The sequence below is a fragment of the Fulmarus glacialis genome, unplaced genomic scaffold (assembly GCF_000690835.1).
Source record: "Fulmarus glacialis isolate BGI_N327 unplaced genomic scaffold, ASM69083v1 scaffold5492, whole genome shotgun sequence".
Lineage (NCBI taxonomy): Eukaryota > Metazoa > Chordata > Aves > Procellariiformes > Procellariidae > Fulmarus > Fulmarus glacialis.
Window position 1 is genome coordinate 56,323 of NW_009197049.1, and position 6,825 is coordinate 63,147.

Below are 6,825 nucleotides of genomic sequence, written 5' to 3' on the forward strand. Positions count from 1 at the left end.
GACAGAAGAGGAAAAGGGATAAAGGAAATCAACCAAACAAAAAAGACAAGAAAACTGAAGCTTCTTTAATCCAGGGTTTCATTTTTTCAGGAAGATGATTCTGACAATAAGATTTTTTCTGGAAATTAATATTTTAAATGTTTCCTGAAGTGAAAAAAAAGCCTCAATCTGATAAGGATAGCTTGTTCTGTTTAAGAACTTTGATCTCTTTCCTGCCCCTGGCCTTTGTGCAGCTTTGTCTCCCCTTTGGATAAATCACAGGCTGGTCTTTTCACTCCAATTTGGGAAGAATGTCAGGTATGCCTGTGTCAAATTGCCCATATAACCTTCACTGCTTTAAGGCACACACTGACATTAAGTTGTCTCTGTGTGACAGTGTCTAAGGTATCTGGTTTAGCTCTGTCACCTCAAGGTAAAGTCACCTTCTACACTGACTTTCAGGTAACTCGATTAAAATCAGTATCTGCCCAGACTTCTCAGCTCTGCCATGTGTGCCTAACGGCATGGCAACACGAGTCCCTGCAAATAGAGACCACAGAGGAAATGCAGCTCCCGTGAAGTCTGAATTCCTGTTAGGTTTAGCACTGTAGGATTTAAAGAAAAATGCCTTTCTTTCTCCCATATTGATGAACTTTCTATGTGGAGATGACTGGATCTCCAGAATCCTTCACCTTCTTTCCTTTTCTCTTAGGAAAAGTTGCATCTTCTTGCAAGTGTTGGCATCCCCACAGCCTATCAGTGCTTAAAAAAATCCGAGATCCCTCTGTGGTTTCAGTGAGGTTATTTGGGCGGTTTTGATTCTCATCAAGATGTTCATAGAGTGTTGTGCCAATTTCCCTTGCTGTATACCTTGATTTCTGTTTGCAATTTCCTTCTCTTCTAATCTCAAATTAGTCTATCCCAGTAATTCTGCTGGGATTCTTCTGCTTCTATCCCAGAAGTTCTGCTTCTTTGCTTATTTCCATGTTTCACACAAAAACTGTTTATGATATTTTGCTTAGCAAAGGTACTTGGAAATTAGGGGCATTGTAAGAATAACTGTGCAATGCAATAACTTTTTTTAACCTAAACCAAACCTCCCTTCCTATGAAGCAAAAGCTTTTACAAGTTGAAGACAGGCAGATCATCAAGACTGTACAGTGAAACCGCTATCACAGAAAATTGCTTGTGTTCCCCAGTGATGTGTTCGGTGTGTCCACCCAGTCCTTGGGCAAAAACTGTGTCTTTGGATTTGTCTTCTGTTGGAGCACAGATTCAAACCAATATCATGAGTTTTGAAGTGGGGTTTTTTCCTGTATGAATTCTTTAATTATTCCCCAAAATTCTGTAGTTGATTCCATTTCACACATTGCACCTTGCAGCTCTTCAAGATCTCTGTCCAGTGTTGTCATACTTGGAGATACATGTTAGCTTAGATTTATCCCGTGTGTCAGATATTGCTTGGAAATGAGATAGAAACCACTGCGCTGGAGTGTGACTTCTTCCACATGATACGAATGCTATATAAAAAGAAATTATAGATGCTGAAAAACTTCCATGACTTAACTGATCTCCCAAGGTACTGGCACTTAACCATCCTGTGAATCCACTTTGTCCTAAGTCAGTTGTATATGTGCTTAGCTTTTGGAAATAATTTTGGTTTGTAGCATGTGCAAATGGCGTGGAAGTCACAGAAGCCACTCATGTATAATCCAAAGCTAAATATGGTACTCAAAACTTTTGTCTTTAAAGTGTCCTTGATCAATTACCCAGTTCTTCCTGTTCCAATAATAGTTTCTCTGATTCTTTCTCTGAAAAATGAAATCACATTATGAAATTACATTAGTGTGCATTGAGAGAGTACCAGTTATCTGATCTGACATTTTATATATTGATTGAAACGCTAAGAGACAAGGAAGTCATGATTTATAGCAGTACAGTGAAAAACTGAGAAACAGATGAGGTAAGGTCAAAAAACATGAACGGTAAATGGGAGCTGAGCACACTCAGCTCCTGCGAAGCACGAGCCTGACAGGGCTGCTCCGTGATGGTAAGGAAGGATATGAGGGGTTCTTACTCCCCAAACCAACTTTCATTTGCTTAGCTGTTTTATTTTTCTATGTAGTCTTACCATCCTATATGGAATAAAAACTACTGATAGTAGGAATATATAGTAATACCTAATCCAGAACTTCTTATTTATAGGTCTCAAAAATACTTCCGAAAGGTAAAGCAACAGAGATGTCCCAAGGTAATTACCTAGTAGGTTGGTGGGGGAGCCAGGACAGCCCCCAGCACTCATGAACCCCAGTCCAGAAGTCTGTCCTTTTGGCTGAATTGCCTCTAATCGTGAGAGCAAGAAATGGTGATGTCAAGATTGTGTTGTCGTCCACAGTTTGAAATAGCTGGGCAAGTTACATTTAACTTGAACTGGTTTGTGTGGCATGTTTGGCTTTGTCAGCCTGCCAACCTTGGCCACTAGGGAAGAGCACAGAGTATCTTTTAGGGAAGGGTTTTTTAAAAACAAGATTTTTGTTTTAATTGCTATTTACACGTTCCACCCTTTGCCCTTTTTCAGCTGCAGGGAGATCGTGTTCTATTTTAAAAGCTAGGGCAGGAACTTGAGGCTAGAGACTGCAGCCAAATCAAACAGGAATCTCACCAACCTAATAGAGGGTTGGCTGATAATAAAGGCTATCTTCCCAAGCCTTTAAAGCTCTCTTCTTCCAAAGACACTCCCTTATCTGAAGCCTCTGGCTTCCCATGAGAGGGTATAAACATCTCCCTATGCGGCAGGGTACCCTTTGACATTAAGAGGAAAGTACAACTCAAGATAAGTTGAAGAGGCTTTTATGTCTAATCTCAGTAAGCATTGAGAGGCTGTGAATGTCTTTTTATCCTGCGTTGTTGGGGTTTGTTTTGTTTTTTTGGCTGGGAACACATTTTGCTTGGAGTTTTATTACATCCCTCGTGGCTTTTTTTTTTTTTTTTTTGAGCTGAGCTGTCAGTGCGGTACTTGTTTGGTCAAGACTTGTGTGTTTAGTTGGCATCTTCAGTATATAAAACTAGCGCTGTTCACATGGCTTCCATGCAGACGATTCTGCTAATATTTTCAGGCTCTGACTAATGCGGCTTGAGGGTAAATGTTTTCTGACTTAACATTGTGCCTTGCTCACAGGAGCAAGTTTTGATGGCTTTTTTTCGTTGGCAAAGGTTTCAATTTTGTCAATTCACTGCTATTCCTCGTTAGAGTTTTTTTTAAAGAGGTGGCAAAGTTTTAATTCTTTTTTCATAGGTGTTGGGATCCCGTCAATGAACAGCTCATAGAAAGCCCAGTTCACTTTCATACAAATGCATTAGTATATCCATGTGATCGCTGAAGGCAAGACCCCTCCACTCCCGCTGTAATAATAATCTGCTCTTCCAGGAGTGCTGGGCTCCGATGTGCTCTCCGGGACCTGTTCACTGGTCCTTGTTTCATGTCTCTTCCCAGCCCTTGCATCCCAACCACCGGTCTCCCAGCTGATGCAGAGCAAATGGGATCTCATTCAGAGCCTGGCGTAAGCGGCCCTGTTGTCATCCTTAAGGACTGATGCTGAAGGATGTCAAGCGCTTTGTGCCAGCCCAGAGCTGCACACTTTGCTTCTGCTGCGCTCCAGACTGTCTGGCTGGGAAGATACTGGAATTGACCTTTCCCTCCCAGCAGCATTGCCAGAGGCCTCTCTCTTCTGCTCACTGGGAGCCAATTAGAGAGAAAACAAAGACATTTCAGCATAAGATTTACCCCTGTGGCTTGGCAGCAGCAGTGAGCATCAGCGGAGGCTTTACTCAAAGGCTGTCTTGAACCTCCTCCTTCTATCCCATGAATGAAGACTGGGAGTCCCTCACATGTTCCCAGTAACCACCAAAGGCCCTCCACACTGGGTGTTCCCCCATGTTCCAGCCACCCTTCAACTACCTTCATTTCTTTCAAAAGGAAAATATCCCTTGAGGCTCGTGATGCGAACTTCTTTTTAGATAAAGCACATGTATTCAACTACCATAATTAACCTTCCATTTTAAAACCTCCATTTTCAGATCAGCTCCCTACAGGCTAATTTTTCAAAAGATGCACAGATGCTCTGTCAGGATACTCTACCTATTCATTAAGTTTGATTAGATAGCATTTGCACTCTGCCATCTAAGAGTGCGCCACTTTCTGATATAATTAGTGTTCCTCCAATTAGGATAAATGGCTGTTTCATTACTTTTAAGTGGGTCATTAAAGTGCCATTCCTGTCTCATGCCTCTAGAGCTGACAAGGGTACCTGCACCCTCCTTTTCGCAAAGTCAAATCTAATTTCAGAAGGCTAATGGGGAAGGTAATGTACCGGGGCAGATGTTGCTCATGACTCCTGCTGAGAGCAGTTCCTGGGTAGTTGATTTTCCTGTGTGCTTGATACTCTGATTTACTGACGAAACAGAAGTACCTATTTGCTAAGGCACCTTTTGAAGAAGTTCCTGCAGGCATCAAAAACTGGGAATTATTTAAAACATGCACTGATAAGCTTCTGTTACCGTATTAATTCCTGTTATGACTGTGGAAGTATGTGGTTATCACAGGGAAAACACAGAGATCGTGCCTTATCAAGAGCAATCCTTGCATCTTTGTTTTCTGATCCCCACATTCATCCACAAGCATGCCTTCTCTACAGGGGTCATGCTATTTATTTGCTTGTAACCGGGGTGTAGCATCCCCTTCTGTTTCTCAAAGAGGCCTTGCAATTCCTGAATCATTAGATACTGCAATGCTATAAACACCATTTTCTGAGAATTGGAGGGCAGATTTCTGGCCCACATCAGAAAATTGTGACTCATATTTTGGGAAGGGGTAGAGACATCTTTTTTGCAAGGGACATTTGAGAACAGTGAGTCACCATGGTGGTCTCTTTCTGTGACTTCTCCTTTTTAGATGTGGAATTCATAGACAGCTGCGTATTTCAAAAATGCGTAAGGCCACATCTGCAGGAGAATAATCTTGATAATTTTGGATGCTGTAAGGCAGAAGCTGGTCCAGGGCTGAGATCATCTGATTCTCCCCATCAAAATCTAATACTGTTTTAAAAATTTTTCAAGAAGGGCTAAGATTTTGGAAAACAAAGATTATACTTCTTGCTGTGGGATTAATCTACTCAAGATGTAGTAAAAATGCCTTTTTTTTAACCAAAAGATTTATGGAACTCCCTGGGTATCTTTCTATTGATGAAACTGGGTCAGATCTTAGATTGCTTAAAATGTAAAAAGCCCATTTGGTTTTCTCTGCATTTTTTGTTTTTCTCTATTTTTCTCTGATTTTCAAGCCCTTTTGTTTTCTTCTCCCTTGTGGTCCCTGGTTCTCCTTTTACCACAACATAATTGTGTAAGACTTCTCCTCCCCCGTTCATCCAGCTTACAACCATCTAGATATTTCTCAGGCTCTCATCTCAGATGACTCATCAAAGCCAAAACACCTATTAATCAGTCACCATCTTACTGATTAGGTTTATTTCTATTAAGTATATTAGTACTGAAGAAAAAATCGTTCAAAAATGTTTTTCCCATCCTCCTCAAAGTCAGTGGATATAGGGCAGGCGGACTGCAACCATTATCCCCTTCAACTACTTCTCAGTGGGTAGATCGAAACATGCAGAGTTGTCACAAAAGGCAAGTGGGAGCTAGGCAGGAGGGATTAGGTCTTGAGGAATTTTATTTAATTAACCTTCCTGCTAAAGCAATCACATCTCACTTCTCAGACTCTTACCCTCCTAGGTCATGTTTTCTCTATCAAACTGTGAAGTAACACACAATTATATAGCTTTCTTGGTATCTTTGATTTTAAAAAAAAAATTCTGAAGTGACATGAAAGTATAAATAGATGGAGTATGAAAATATTTACTACTGCATAAACAGTTATCACTCTGACAAAAATCTATGCAGCTGCTGGATCTCTGTGGGAGGCAAGCCTGAGTCTCACACCTTGAGCCACTTGTGACGAAGGTTTGCTTTGATCCCAGATCCTACTTTGAAAACTGAGGCTTGATACATCTCTAGCCTTTGCAGGAAGTCAGAATAAATCCAACAGCTTCTGTCTAAAATCTCTGCTGTTTTTGCTGTGGATGGTGTTCTGGTGGCATAGCAGCTTTTAGTGAAGATTCTGGCTTCAGATACACATCCCAGGAGAACAGAATGGTATTTTGCAAAGCTGAATTTTGGTGACTAAGGCATCAAGCACATCGTGATAGTTCATCAGGCATTATTAATGCATGTATCCTGGAGCTCTAAAGATGAGGGTCTGGCCAAAGGTTCATAGGTTCAGGCAGGATGTGCTGCTTTGTCATGCCAATGAAATACAGTCAACAGGATATGGGGAGAGCTCCAACCTGAGTGTAAGGGCTACCAAAGGGTCACTGAAAGAAAAGCTGCTTCTTCTATATGTGAAGTACAAGCTGTATCCCTCCAGAGCGTCTCCTGCTAAGCTTCTTCCTTCAAAGGGGTGAAGCCAAGGTCAGAGAGCAGTAAGTTGTTAAGTTAAAAAACTCTGTATTCTGGGGTCATCTGAGAAGCAGCAGAATCTACAGCATGGCAGAACGAAGGGTGAGGCTTTGCCGAGAAGAGCTGCTGTTGTGCTTCTGCAAGATGTAGGTCTGTTTGGTGGATTTCATAACCCATTGCTGCATCTCATGTATGTGAAGTATGGGCCAGTTTCTTGATAAACAGCATTCTCCCATGGGAGAACAGACATATGAGAAATACCACTTTTCTCTGAAAATTGAGAAGGCAGAACAGCGCAGCCATAGTGGTTACTTGCAACTACCTACTTTGTAAAAT